The sequence below is a fragment of the Myotis nattereri genome (assembly GCF_964212035.1).
Source record: "Myotis nattereri genome assembly, chromosome: 2".
NCBI classification, from domain to species: Eukaryota; Metazoa; Chordata; class Mammalia; order Chiroptera; family Vespertilionidae; genus Myotis; species Myotis nattereri.
In genome coordinates this window covers 42,031,560-42,043,934 of record NC_138076.1, presented here as the reverse complement: position 1 = coordinate 42,043,934, position 12,375 = coordinate 42,031,560, and the positions used below count along the sequence as shown (strand labels likewise).

At 38.9% G+C, this 12,375-nt stretch overlaps 1 pseudogene across 1 annotated transcript; it reads left to right on the top strand.

The window, feature by feature from the left end:
• Positions 1 to 1,890: 1,890 nt before the first annotated feature.
• LOC308513690 (small ribosomal subunit protein eS1-like) lies at positions 1,891 to 2,629 on the top strand (annotated as a pseudogene). Its single transcript has one exon. The product of its transcript is annotated as a small ribosomal subunit protein eS1-like (transcript).
• Positions 2,630 to 12,375: the final 9,746 nt, after the last annotated feature.

Genomic DNA, 12,375 nt, shown 5'->3' with positions numbered 1-12,375 from the left:
ATAAATGTATTGGTGGATGGGTAAGGACAGATAGATAAATATACTGAGTATCAGAGAAAAAGAGACTATTTGAAGTCGTTTACCTATTTTTTTTTTAAATATGAATGATTCCACTTTTCAAATTTAGAGGGATTTGTTCACTAAGGAAATCATATTTATAAAATAAAATCTTTGGGGTTTTATCCATATATATATATTGAAATTATAACTGTCAGAACATTTTAGAATTTGAGAATTCTGAGTTATAAGTCACTGATAGTTCAAGCCCCTCGTTTTATATATAGGAAACAGAGGCCCTAAGAGTATCAGTAACAAACTTAAGCATAGAAGCCAAAAATTGAACCTAGATATTCTAAATCATATTATCTTCTACTATGCCACTAGGAGAAATATATGGCCTAAGCAACTTGCATGTAAAACAGTCTCACTTGATCAACCCCCATTTAAGTGTTAATGCTGGAATACAAATGATATGATTAGTGGGTCAGTGGATTTATTTCTTCATCTGTACAAAATCATATTACACCTATAACATTATGGTCTTGTAGTTAAATCACAGCTTGAGACTGGATATTTGATTTTTTTTGATGAATTATTGTTAATACTTTTAGATGTGAAAGGGGTGTTATGGTTATATTTTTAAAATCCTCTTTCAGAAATACATACTGAGATTTTTACAGATAAAATGATGTAATGTCTTGGATTTTTTCAAAATAAAATAGTTTTGGGGGAAATAGATAAAATAAGACTAGTCCTATTTGGTAATTATTGAAACTAGGTGATGCATACATAGGGGCTTATTATACCACTAGGGCCCAGTGCATGAAATTCGGGCACTGCAGGGAGGCAGTGTCCCTCAGCCCAGCCTGAACCCTCTCTAATCTGGAACCCCCCCATAGGGATCGGGCCTAAATGGGCAGTCGGACGTTCCTCTCACAATCCAGGACTGCTAGCTCCCAACCACTCACCTGCCTGCCTGCCTGCCTGCCTGCCTGATTGCCCCTAACCGCTTCTGCCTGCCAGCCTGATCACTCCCTTACCACTCCCCTGCCAGCCTGATCAATGCCTAACTTCTCCCCTGCCAGCCCGATCACCCCCAACTGCCCTCCCCTGCTGGCCTGGTCCCCCCCAATTGCCCTCCCCTGCTGGCCCAGTCACCCCCAACTGCCCTCCCCTGCAGGCCCAGTTGTCCCCAAATTCCCTTCCTCCCCTGCAGGTCTGGTCCCCCTCAACTGCCCTCCCTCTCCTGCAGGCCCAGTTGCCCCCAACTGCCCTTCCTCCCCTGCAGGCCTGGTCACCCCTAACTGCCCTCCCCTGCAGACCATCTTGTGGCCACATGGGGGCGGCCATCTTGTGTGTTGGAGTGATGGCCAATTTGCATATTACCTATTTATTATATAGGATTCCCTCCACTTCTGTTAACGCTTGAATTTTTCTTTAAAAAAAAGGCTAACTTAAAAAGCAAAACACTGCCAGTGGAGTGTTGAGATAATAAGTATAGGCTCTGGAGTTTAAAATGAGGGAAGTTTCCATTCCAGATTTACCACTTACTCGCTCTCCATCTATCGAATGGGTGTAAAGTAGCTTCCTCATAGAGTTGTAAAATTAAATGAGACAATACATCTGAAACCCTTAAAACAGCCACTCCTGGCACATTTTTAATTACTCAAATGGTATCTAATGTATTATTACTGTTGTCATTACTTTTTTCTGTCATTGTTTGAAATGATGTCTTATCTTCATGGCTTTCTGTTTGCCTTCACAACTACTGTAATGGTAAAAAAATAAACGTTAAATAAAAGACATGAATACTATTATCTGATGTTTTTAGATAGAAAGAGTGCTCATTAAAGTTTTCAGATGACACCTTTTGGCTCTCTGAGCAGTGCCATGGCAGTGGGCAAAAATGGGCACCTATGAGAGGCAGCAAAAAGGGAGCCAAGAAGACAGTGGTTGATCCATTTTCTAAGAAAAATTGGTATGGTGTGAAAGCACCAATTCTGGTCAATATAAGAAGTGTTGGGGAAACACTAGTCATGAGAACTCAAGCAACCAAATCACATTGGATGGTCTCAAGGGTTGTGTTTTTGAAGTGAGCCTAGCTGACCTGCAGGATGATGAAGTTGCATTTAGGAAATTCATGCTAATTACTGAGGTTGTTCAGGGCAAAACTACCTAATTTCCATGACGTGGATCTTACCAGTGACAAAATGTGCTCCACAGTCCACAAATGGCAGACCATGACTGAAGCTCATGTTGATCTCAAGACTACCAATGGCTATTGCTTACCGGTAGTCTATTCTATGCTGGTTTTACTAAAAGCACAACAATCAGATTCGGAAGACGTCTTATGCTCAGCATCAACAGATCCACCAAATCCAAAAGAAGAAGGAAATCATGACCTGAGAGGTGAAGACAAATGACTTGAAAGAAGTGGGCAATCAATTGATTCCAGATAGCACTGGAAAAGACATAGAAAAGGCTTGCCAATCTATTTATCTGCTCCATGACATCATTATTAGAACAGTGAAATGTGCTGAGGAAACCCAAGTTTGAGTTGAGCAGTAATGAAAAAGCTACTGAGGATGAGACACGTGCTAAAGTTGAACAAGCTGATGGATGCCTTTAACCAGAATTAAGAAATCAGCATGTATTTCATAGACCACTTTCAATAACATGGTTAAGACCCATTGTTTTGCAGAAGACTTTTGGAGGTCATCAGTATTTCGCCAGTGCCCATTGTAAACACTGTTAAGTGCGTGGATATGGAAACAAAAACCTGGTATTGTTAATTCATATATACTTTGATAAATGCAAAGCATATCAGTAACCCTATGAAGAGAGGCCAAAGTCTTTAGAATATTATATAAGTTTACATACTGTCTGGAGTACCACTGACTGCCACCCTCTACCCCCAACTAATCTGTAACTAATCTAACATCTTCTCCTGCCACTTCTATATCCACCCCAATGTGTCCCACATAAGCACATCATTATTTTAAGGTCTATGTGCTTGTTTTTCCTCCACCTCAAAAATGGATCGCTCAGGTGTCTCTATGGTTTGCTTCCTTAGTGCTTGATCAGATCCAACCTTCCTGGTGTGGTCTCCCCTGATAGCCAATTAATACTGTAAACCACTGCCTGAACCTCCATTCCTTATCCTATTTCTCTGCTTTACTATTCCACATAGCATTTATCGCCGTTTAACACACCATGTAAATTTTTAAAATTATGTATTTTTTAATTAAAAAAATACATGTATTTTTATTTATTTTCTTCTTTAATAGATTTCTAATGCCCAGAATACTGCCTAGCATAGTCAGTATTAAATAAATATCTGTTTATGTGAATAAATGATAGTGAGTCAACAAGGAAAATAAGCACTGAAAGAAATATAGAACTTGTCATTGCAAAGTGTTGCTCATTCATTTTATACTGGCAAAGGCCAGTTTCCTCTCCTGCCTACCTGTAGGATCTGTCTTCTGAGTCCAGCTATCTGTCTCAGGATCTGACTTGCCCCAGACATTCAGAGCAGTGACGAATGTCCCCTTTCTGGGATAATTGCCATGTGGCCTTCCTCTACAGCTCAAAACATGAGATCATCTTCTCAATTCAGTAAGCCCTACTTTCACAAGAATGACACACGGACGGGGTGAGTGCTGCAGTTGGTTATGGGGTCCCAGAGCTTGTCTGTAGAGAGTTTTAAGGTCTGTGCTTGAATTTAGTGTCTTGGCTAGTTATTATATGTATTAGAAAAAGGTTTATCTGAAGTAATAAAACATTCATTTTTAATATTTAAAAAATATATTCAAAAGAAGACAATTTTGTTAAGTTCTATGTACTTTTGAAAAGTACTTAGAAACAACTCAAGGTGTTAAAATATTATCAATAAGAGGAAATCTTAGCTTTGTTTCCTTGAACACATAAAGCTCATTTATTGTGGAAGCATTTATTTACATACACTGCTTACATTTACTGCTTAAGGAAGCAAAAATATATAGGTCCTTAAGAAGGTTGAACAATTTAAAAAAACTATGTAGCAGTTCAATGATTTATCAGCTTGTTTAGGAAATCTTTTCTTCTGAAGGAGTAGGAAGGGAGTTGGACCTCAACAGCCTTCAGCCTGTTTCCTCAAAACTTCTAGATGTTGAGTCCCCAAGTCAACACAGTTGTACATAAAACAGACTTGTGGTACCCACAGAATAATGTACGGCATATAAACAACAGAAGCAGTGGTCCCCTTGAACTCTTTCCTTCACCAGTGTTCTTTCTTAACAGTAAGTTAGGATCTATAAGTCTCACATTTTATAATAGAGTATCCTTTTAAAAGACTCTAAATATGACATTTCTGTTGTATTATAACATATCAATTTTCCTCTTGTAAGAAGAAAATTCTCACTCAGAATAAGATTTGTCAGGAAGTGACAGCTGTTTTTTGTTGGATGTGGATTTAAGTAAATAGTTAAGACAGTGGAGCTTCTACTAAGATGATTTAATAAAGCTCATTAATATGGTTGATTTACATAGCTGACCCGAATAGAATACAAAATTTATCTCTCTGCTACAGTAATATGTCATCAAAACATATTGATGTATTAAATGCACTACAATGTTAAATTTTAATTCTAAGTTTAATCAAATGTTTTAAGACAAAAGACAACACAAAGGGAGAAGAGATATTAGAAAGTAGTTTCCATTTATTTTCCTTTGTTTCTAACCCATGTAAAGAAACAAAGTCTACCTCATCAGGAAAGTATCCACAGCCTTTCTGCTGTTTATGAAAACACACACACACACACAAACACACACACACACACACACACAACACTGAGTTATTTTTGAAATTATAGACCAAGGCTATTAGATCAATCAATATAAAAGCCAATGAGTTAGAACAGGGCTTTAGCTCTCAGTAAACATCCCCTGTCTCTATCAGCTATCTTCACAGTAATGAATCAGCAAGAAAGCATTTGACCCAGCAAAACTCAGCCCTATCTCTGAATTGTGATTCATACAATTCTGAGCCTTGGAGCACTTCCATTCTCAGTTCTTCCAGTCCTCACTCACCACATGGGGGCTGAGGATATCACACAGTCCACTTGATAAGTATGTGATTGCTCACATATTACGATCTCTTAGTCCTCCGTGAGCTTTATAGGAGAGGAAGGGAAGGAGGGTATATTATAGTTTGATTTCATTTGTTTCTGACAGTTAATAACTTGGCTTTGGCTGTGAAAGTTGTAAAATGAGAGAATTAAGCTATGAGTAGTAAAAATAAAAACAACTAGCAATATCTATTGAGTATTTATTTGAATGTTAACAGGGAGCATTCAAAATATTTCCTGAACGCCAGTTCCTTTGATCCTTTAAACAGTTCTATGAGGATTACTAGCCCCAATTGGAGAGATGAGGAGTCCTAGGCACAGGGGACCGCAGGCAAAGTGGCATACCTGCTGATCAGTGGGAGAGATGGGACTTGAACTTGAGAACTTGTTGGAGCCTGCACTCAACCACTATCCCATGGTGTCTTGCGATAGCAGCAACGTCAATAATAGTGCATATTATGCCAAAAGTAATGAAATGAGAGCATGGATTTGGAGTTAACAATATGGATTCAGGTTAAATCTGTGCACCAAACTAGTAGTGTGAACTAGAGCAAGTTATTTAACTTATCTAAGACTCAGTTCCTCAAAATGTAAGATAGACTTCATAAAGCAAGGCCAGGTGACAGGCTTACCTTCCTGAGTTCCCTTTGTCATCCATCTGTGGCTCCGTTCCCTCTGCTACCTAGCCCCTGTGCTCCTTTTCTCTCCTGCAAGCAGGCCATTGAGAACCTCAATTCATTACATAGTGAAAACCTGTGAAATGCTTGGGAAAACCTGTAAATGGTCAAGGTTGTGCTTGATATTATGGATGCTACAAACTAGCTAACCAACGAGGGCGAGATCGAGGAAGAATCCTAAACCATGTAGAGAAGCATTGTTTATAGAACTTGTTTTTCTGTGGATTTGCATTTCCTAAAGTGCATGCTTGATATTAATAGGAGTTACCAAAAATAAACAAATTAGTTTGGGGAAGAAAAGAAAAGAAAAATAAGTTTGGGAATAAAATTAAACAGATTTATTTTTTGCAGAACTTTTATAATACACTCTGTGAGTCTGCAAGTGAAGTGTTTCCCAAGCACGTCTAAAAGGAGAGAACCCTTCTTTATTTCCCCAGGTCACCTTGAAGGACCAGTAATTTAGTAGGAAAAAATTGGGGAAAGTTTTGGGCACCAGTAGGACTCAATGCTCAGAATTGTTTCTGTGACATAGGGAGTGGGACAATGAGACTAGCCACATACCTCTGATTCCTTTGTAGAGGCCAAACTGGAGCCTTTTGAGGAAGCTGTAGCCTGGCCCAGATTGTGCAACAGAACTAGATTGTTCCTAGAACTCTAAAATAACAGCTGATTCATGGCTTTATCTTATCAATCTCCTGGGATGTAGAAACCCCACGTACTAGTCCTCAGGCTCTTAGAGGCACTGTAGAGAAGTCTCAGTTGTAGGTTATGGGTCAGGGACTTGAGAACGATTTAAGGGAATGATGTGGAGATTTACAGAAGACTAGAAAAGAGACAGAGGAGAAACAAAGATGATTTAAAAGTGATAGACCTGTGCCTAGCCCCTATTTGGTTATACCCACCCCAATCTTAATCTGAAGATGTTAACTGGGGAGACCTGTGTTGTTGAGGAGGTGGATACCGCACAACTCCAGGGATGCACATATTTCAAGAATGGTGACTGTAGCCCTAGCCAGTTTGCTCAGTGGATAGAGCGTTGGCCTGTGGACTAAAAGGACCTAGGTTCAATTCTGGTCAAGGGCACATGCTCGGGTAGTGGTCTTGATCCTCAGTAGGGGGCATGCAGGGCCAGCCAATTAATGCTTCTCTCTCATCATTGATATTTCTATCTCTCTCTCCCTCTCCCTTCCTCTCTGAAATAAAATTTTATATATACACTGAGTGGCCAGATTATTATGCCCACCCCATCAGTACTTCATTGACACTTCCAAAAATACTGAATATTGAAAACTTCCTAAGCAAATACTCTCAAGGTTTTATTATTATTATTATTATTATTATTATTATTTGCATAACTAATTCACTTCATTGTACTGATAGGGTGGCCATAATAATCTGGCCAGTCATAATAATCTGGCCACTCAGTGTATATATGAACAGTGACAGTAGATCAGGGGTCCTTAAACTATGGCCCACGGGCCACATACAAATACAAATATTGTATTTGTTCCCATTCTGTTTTTTTACTTCAAAATAAGATATGTGCAGTGTGCATAAGAATTTGTTCATAGTTTTTTTTTAAACTATAGTCCAGCCCTCCAACGGTCTGAGGGACAGTGAACTGAACACCTCTTAAATGCAGAGGCAAAAAAACCCCACAAAAACAACAAAAAAAAAAACAAACAAACAGCTAAAATCTCCCAAGATATGAGTTCAAAAACACCAGTGTGGGTAATTATGAATTTTTAAATTAAACCTCTATATTTCCTTTAGACCATTTCAGGAAGTTTTCTATACTTCCATGTTTCCAAGACAATCTCTTCTCTTGTTATTTTCTTCTATGTGAACAGGAAAACCCACACAAAGTTCACTTGCCAACTCCCTGCTAAAACATGTCAATTGAGTATGAATCTTTGCTTAGGTTTCATGATTAGACTGTGTCTGAATATTTGTGTGCACTGAGAAACCTAAATTTTACACAGAATCTGGATCCATTACTCACCTCGGCCATTAGGTTCTTTAGAGACCCAGGATGAAGTCTTCAACCTTCTGTGCTTCTACTTGTAAAAAGAAAAGAAAGTTATCTTCCAGATTGAATATGTGTATGAAGTGATAAATTATTGTAAAGTGCTTTTCAAAAGAGAGTGTGCAATAAATGTTCAATAATAATCTTTCCAATACTGAAGACATGAAGATAGATTAGGCAACCCTTTTGTCTCCTCTGAGAACAATGATAGAATTCATATTTGAGTATCAGTCCAATTGGGGCAATAAGTACTTATTAGTTAATTCGGTATGAAAAAAAATGTGTTTTAATTGTCCATTTGATAATATTTATATTTTCCTAGAAGTTTGGAAATCTTTTGTTTTGCTATTTTCAATATTAAAAAAATCCTTTAAAAGGAAGATATTGATTTCTAACCAAAAGGAAATTTCCTCATTAGTCAAATGTGAAATCTTGAGACCAGAAAAATTTTTAAAGTGTGGTCTAAATTATTAGCTCAGTGATGTTATATAACTCAAAGTATATATAAGGCAGAATTATAAATGCTTAATTATGTTAAAAATAACTTTAAGATTATTAAAAATATCATCCGTGCTTCTTAGTCAGGGTTCCGGCAATTTGAGAACTTTTGAAATTACTTTTAGAACACGACAGTTCACGTGTGCTGAAAACTTATGAAGGAAATCTTTGTCTTTGTGGCATAGCTTGCAGTTTTGAAAGCTGAGAATCCAATTTTGCCAGTGTCATTTTATATATCTTTTTCATTGATAGTGAACTTTTCCTGTAAATATTTACAAATGCTTATTACTATAAGTAAATACAAGTTAAATGATTCTATGCCACTGTGAACTTTTAAATGTTATTTGAGACCAAAGCCAGTATTTAAACTTGTAAGTGGAGACGTCGTCTTGGTCTACTTTCTGGTGCAGGAGGGATTTCTGGCTGCTATGGTTCGGCAACTTGGTGGATGGAATGTTTGTATATGGGAGAGACCATGGGGAGGGAGGGAGGGAAGGGGACAGGAGTTGGGAGGGGATGGAACAGCTGACACATGATCTGGCCCTGTGTGAAAATCCTCACTGAAATTTTGAGGAACCACAAACTCCCAGAGGGTTAAACTTTCCTGTCTTTAATAAAAGGCAAGCATCGTGCTTCTGTCTCTTTCTGCACCTTTAAATAAGGGAGTAGAATCTAGATGAAGGTTTCTTCAAGCCCTAGGGTCCATGATCATAATCTCACCATAATCGCCCCAGGTCTGGACTGATTTGCAGACTAAAATAATTACATGTGTAAGTGATCAGACTTGTTGGGGAGGCTGGTGACCCGATGGGTTCAGGGCACAGAGAGGGAGCTTGTGGACAACCACCTGGGAGATGTAAGTGTACAGGCAAAGCTCTAGCAAAAATTGGAGTGCATGGGAAAACACTTCTCATTTTGTTTTGCTGTAAAAGAGAGACCTCTTAACAAAGTTCAAGATTATGATGACTCAATGAATATTTAAATATAGTTCGTTCTTTCCTTTTTTAAGCTTTTTAAATGCAGAAATGTATAAAGCTTTGAGATTTTAGAGAAAAGAACACAGTGACATGAGACCAAAATGATGTTAAGGTGATGACATCAGCATCAGAATGCTGTTGCTAAGGTGAATCTGCTTTTCTCTCCAATCCAGATGGAAGGCTAAATAATTGCCCATTTCTGGTAAGGAATGTATCTATGACATGATCCCTTTTCTGCAGCAGATATAACAAAGCCAGATGCTTTCTCTTTGCACAAATTATTTTTAAAATAAAGATTAAAATTTTATTATAAAACCTAACACATGTTATAGGAGGAAAATTCAGAACGTTTTATGTAACTTTAAAAATTTAATGTATGAAGAATATATACTGAGATCTAATTGGAGGTCAGAATGAGATAGTTTGATGAGTCAACCTGAAAAGAGGAGTATTTTGAATTTAGTGTAAAGGGAGATAGGGAAACATCTAGAAATGAAAATAAAATTCTGTCACCTTATGATTATTGATAGAGGGAGGGCAGCAAGGGGAGCCCTGGGTTTGAAGACAGAAGTAGTCACTTTATGGTTGTTGACTGAATCATGGAAGATGCCATTAAATGAGAGAATAGGGCATAGTCAAGAAACACTATTAAACAAACAAGGGGTGGAACTCAGCGAGAAATTGGAGGCCAGTGCCGTTGGACACAGAAGTCCCTCCCACATGAGCATCTGCCAGAGTTCTCCCTGGGGTTTGCATCTCTGCTTGTAACATGCTTCTCCAGTGATCCCATGATGAGCTTCCTCACCTCTTCAAAGCTCTGCTCTACGCTTTCCTTCTCAAGGAGCCCTGTCCTGCCTACACGACTGTACCTCCTCCCAACTCCATCTCAGATCGTCTGATCCCCATTACTGTGTCCTACTTTCCCTTTTTCTTCTTTTTTCCTGAACAGGTAACACCTTCTAATTTATTATATAATTTGTATTTTAGACCCAATGTGGTATAGTGGTAAGGAAAATGGACTCAGAAGCCAGCCTGCCAGGGCAAATGGGCTCCACCACTGGCTACTGTGAGCCCCAGAAAGGTTACTTAAGCACTCAGGGAACTTTTCCCATCTGTAAGGTTGGGATAATAAGAGCATGCTTTTCACAGTGTTGTACCCAACACATAGTAATTGCTATGGAGATGTTTAATAAATAGTCTCCTCCCCCGCTTCACCCCCAGGACTATGGGAACTTCCAAAAAGCAGTTATCAAGAGTGACATGTGGTACAGGAAAGAGATGAGTGACACATTTTTTTTTTTTTCAGAAATTGATGTTTTTGTTGAAATATAGAATTTAGAAAGGGTTAAGATATGGAAGGGTAGTTATGCCCATAGGTCACTGTACAGCCACAAGGGACCCTCTGCTGGCCAGAAAAACCTGGGAAAATGGCCTCCCAGGTTTTACTGAGTAGGAAGGCATTGAAGGCCTGGTCCAGCAAAGATACCCTGGAGCCACAAGGACTTCAGGTAACTGTGGTCCCAATAAGTGAATATAAAGTAGCATTGAAGCGGTCAATGGTAGATGAGTCAAAAGTTTGGCAACCTTGAGGACCTTGATAAAGTAGAAAGATATGGCATCAGATACAAGTTATATGAGGTAAGCATATATGGACATGGTCCAAAGAACAAGAAAGAATAACAAAAAAGATTTTATCTGGGCCAGTGTTTCCCAAAATGCATCCCCCAGAACAACATACTAGTTAGGTGTTTTTTAAATAAAAAGGTCTAGGGTTAACATTAATCCTTTAAACTTGACAAACTTTGTTTGGAGATTCACAAAGCGCATTCTCAGAATAAAAGCTCTGAAAAGTCCTTTGGTAAAAGCACGTGTTTGATTGGTTATTCCAACCTTACTTTCCTGTGGTTCCTTTTCCTCAGGAACACTTTAAGACTAATGTCCATAGATCTCGCCTTTGGGATCACTGTGTAATCCTTCAAGCTCCTCCAGGTCAGGTCTGTGTCTTACTCATCTTCATTCTTTCCATGTCTGAGCTGGGACCAGTATATAGCAAGTATTTGATAACTCCTAGTCAGATCAGTAATAAAGTGGATCTAGGTAGAATGGCAATCCTGGGAGAAACAAAAAGAGATGGAGATGGGAATGAGAGTATTGAAAAGAGCTTACGAAGGAACCTTCCACTGTAGTAAATCAAAACCAGTTGCGTTTACTGTTTAAATGCAAGTTTGTAATCAGAGCTGCATTTACCATACACACATGCCATACTTTATTTCCCACATCTAGTTCATACGTTCCCTTGAGATGACAGTGTCTTTCCTAGTCCGTGAGCTCACATACTCCCACTATTATCGAGGCTCACCCATGATCTCACCAAGATCATCTTTTTTTTTCAAACCTACCCACTTCAGAACCTTTTGAAAAAGAGGTTATTCCCATTCCATTGAAGACCCTTGCCAGGGATCTGGGCTGCTCATTGACAAACTGTCAGCTGGCACCAAAGTTGCATTCTCAATGGGTGTTTTTACTCTCTCCTGGTTTGCACACACATGGTTCTGACGACCCTTCGAAGCCCCTGAGGAGGCGCCACTCCAGCTTTGATGCTTGCCTTATGCCTCAAACACAATTTTATACTCATCCAGTATCATATTCCAGGCTTCCCACATTTTGCTCACTTATTTAACAAATATTTATCATTAGTCCCATGTGCCAGGTACTGCAATAGGCACTTGGAATATGAACCAAACAAAAAAGCTTCCTGACCATTGGGGTGTTTGCGTTCTAGAGGAGGAAACAGACAACAAAAATTAATCATCAGGTGGATTATACATCAGGTGGTGGGTATTATGGAATAGAAAGGAAAAGCAGAGCAAGTGAATGAATCTCCTTCCATCCAATTACTACTGGACCCCTGCCAGCTTGGCCCCTCATTCAGAAGATGGGCAGGTGATAACAGATGGAAAAGTCCTTCAAATAATCCAACAGAAGGCAGAGCATACCAACTTCCTCAACATTTCAGGTTTGGAGGAGTCACTTCTCTGTCAGAAACACTACTTTAATATAAGGAGATGGAGACAGGGTCTAAGGATACTCAT